The sequence below is a fragment of the Theobroma umbraticum genome, unplaced genomic scaffold, assembly GCF_002168275.2.
Source record: "Theobroma umbraticum cultivar Fairchild unplaced genomic scaffold, ASM216827v3 scaffold_299.0, whole genome shotgun sequence".
NCBI lineage: Eukaryota > Viridiplantae > Streptophyta > Magnoliopsida > Malvales > Malvaceae > Theobroma > Theobroma umbraticum.
The window spans coordinates 758,049-761,023 of record NW_018397285.1 but is presented as its reverse complement, the minus strand read 5'-3'; the positions used below and the strand labels follow the sequence as shown (position 1 = coordinate 761,023).

The 2,975-nt window shown below is 32.4% G+C and overlaps 1 non-coding gene across 1 annotated transcript in view; it reads right to left on the bottom strand.

Moving 5' to 3' along the window:
• The window catches only part of LOC149526248 (small nucleolar RNA R71), a 106-nt gene extending 34 nt beyond the window's left edge, over positions 1–72 (bottom strand). Inside the window, exon 1 of the small nucleolar RNA XR_016352208.1 lies at positions 1–72. This exon is cut by the window's left edge and continues 34 nt beyond it. This is a non-coding gene — a small nucleolar RNA (small nucleolar RNA R71).
• Positions 73–2,975: the final 2,903 nt, after the last annotated feature.

The following is a 2,975-nucleotide window of genomic DNA, read 5'->3' as shown; positions in this document are numbered from 1 at the left end:
TGATTCTAAATCACTATATGAGGCTTGGGAGAGGTATAAGGATTTGATGAGAATATGTCCTCACCATGGATTACTTAAGTGACTACAAGTTCAAACTTTTTATAATGGTTTATTGGGACCTTTTAGAACTATTATTGATGTGGCTGCTGAAGATGCACTTATGAGTAAATCCATTGATGGGGCTTATGATTTGCTCGAAAAGATAGCTTCTAATAATTATCAATGGCCATCTAAAAGATTGGGTACAAGAAAAATTACTAGAATTCATGAATTAGATGTGATAAACAATGTCTCTACACAATTGGCTTTTCTCATAAAGAAAATAAATAAACTCAGTGTTGATGCTGTTCAAAACTCCTTTATGATGTGTGAATTTTGTGGGGGAGGACATTCCAATGACAATTGTCCCATCTATTCTAAGTCTTGTCAATTTGTTGGAAATAGGCAATAGAACAATCCCTATTCCAACACTTATAATCTCGGTTGGAGGAATCATCTAATTTTTCATAGAATAAAAACCAAGAGTCTTCATCAATGACTAAGTCAAACTTTCCTCCTAGATTTCCACCTAGAGCCCCTGTGCTAGAGAAAAAGCCTTCAATGGAGGATATGTTCATGTAGTTCACGACAAAGACTAATGCATTCATAACAAAGACTGATGCATTTATGATAAGGACTGATGCCACCATTCAAAATCAAGCAAATCGTTTAAATATCTTGAGATACAAATAAGCCAACTTGCCAGTGCTTTAAATACTAGACCTTATGGTACCTTACCTAGTCGTGCTAAACCCAACCAAGAAGAAAAGGTAAGGAACATTGTATGGCAATCACTCTCCGCAATGGAAAAGAGGTATGTAAAGAGGTAAGTAATCAAGCATTAAATTCTAAGATTCCAATTCAATCTACTGAGAAAGAAATTGAAAAAAATGCTGACAAAGAAATTGTGGTTGAAAAATCTGCTAAAAATTCAAAAGAAAAATCACAATCTGCACCCACACCTCCACCACCTTTTCCTCAACATTTTCAAAAACAAAAACTTGACAAACAATTCTAAAGATTTCTTGAGGTATTTAAAAAACTGCATTTTAATATTCCTTTTGCTGAAGCTTTAGAACAAATGGCAAGTTATCTTAAATTCTTGAAAGACATCCTGATCAAAAATAGAAAATTGGAAGAGTTTTAGACAGTTGCACTTACTGAAGAGAGTAGTGCTATAAGCTAAAATAAATTTCCACCAAAGCTTATAAATCCAAGGAGTTTTCTATTCCTTACACTATTGGTAGTTTTAAAATTTCTAAAGCTTTATGTGATTTGGGTGCTAGTGTTTCAATAATGCCTTTGTCTATTGCTAGAAAACTTGGATTTAAAGAAATTCAACCTACTATAGTTACCTTGCAATTAGCAGACAGAACAATCAGGCATTCAGTTGGGATTATAGAGGATGTTTTGTTTAAAGTTGGGCATTTATACATTCCGATAGACTTCATTGTTCTTGAGATTAAAGATGATGTTGAAATTCTTTTTATTTTGGGAAAACCATTCTTAGCTATAGCTAGAATAATTATTGATGTGAAAAATGGCAAAATAGCTTTCAAAATTGGAAAGGAGGAAGTGGTATTTAATTTGTTCAATGTAACTCAGTATCCCTATGCAAATAGTTGCTATAAAGTGGATTTAGTCAGTGAGGGTAAAGGTAAGCTTATTCCACCACCTTTAACAATATAGGCGCCAATTCTTGAGACAAAACCACCACCACTTTCCAACTATCTTAATTTTGTGGTTGAACAGTGAGTAGTATTGTTTGATTCACAACTCCATCTTTTGTTGTTGAAGACCATATTGGGGGAACAAGTTTAAGGTGGTAAAGATTCATCCTTATGATGTTATCGAGATTTATAATGGACTTACAGAAGCAGTCAAAGTTAATAAAAAAAGTCTCGAGCCATTTAAAGTAGTGCAAAAAGGGGTACCATAGTCAAGCTAGTGACTATAAAAAAGCGTTTCTTGGGAGGCAACCCAAGCACTCTAACTTATTTTATTTTATTTTATTATTAAAGTATTAACACTCTTGTCTTTATTTACGCACATACATGTAAAAAAATTCAAAAAAAAATAAAAAATTTTCAAAAAAAAAAGTGGCAAGACGTAACTCCCATTATAGGAAACCGCTACTTCCCAGACACAAAAAGAAGTGAGCTGCGGCTCACTAAGCTAGAAGCCACAACTCTTTTTATAAAAAAAAAGAAAAAAAAGAGTTCAAAATATAAAAAATAACCCCATTAGCTACAATATAACGAAAATAAGTTTTAGGGTGTGAAATTGTGAAAAGAAAAAATGTGTTGAAAAAAAAAAAGTTTGAATGTGGAAGAAAAGTGTACTTAGAGAGGGAGAATAAAGCTCTCTATATAGGTCCTAGAATAATTATGTGCTTAGGGTGATTTGAGCCACATTAATATCCTTTATCATACCTTGACCCTAGCCATACATTACAAGCTTTATAAAGTCCTATTGGTCCCTAGCTTTGCATTAGTCTACATTAATGGAAAAAGAGATGAAAGGTAAACCTATGAAAATCTAGTACTACTTTGAAATTTGTGTTGGCATAAACTCATCTGGATATCATGATATTCTTGGTAAAATATCACACACACGAAAATCCATTCAAGAATATGCTTGCATTAGAATTAAAACATAAATTTAAATTATGGCTATATTTTTTCTTAGGTTAATGATTGATAGACATACTTTTGAGGAAACTAAGGAGAATCATTAAGTTGATACACTTTATCTTTGGTAGTAATAGTAGCAGTAGTAGTAGTAGTAGTAGTAACTATGTTTGTTTTAGTTTTCTTTAACTGAATTTGATTTTCGTAAGTTAGATTCTTTTCTATGTTTTGCTCGAAGACTAGCAAAATATTAAGTTTCAGGGCATGATAACTCTATGATATAGAGTTATTTGAGCTTAATTTTGA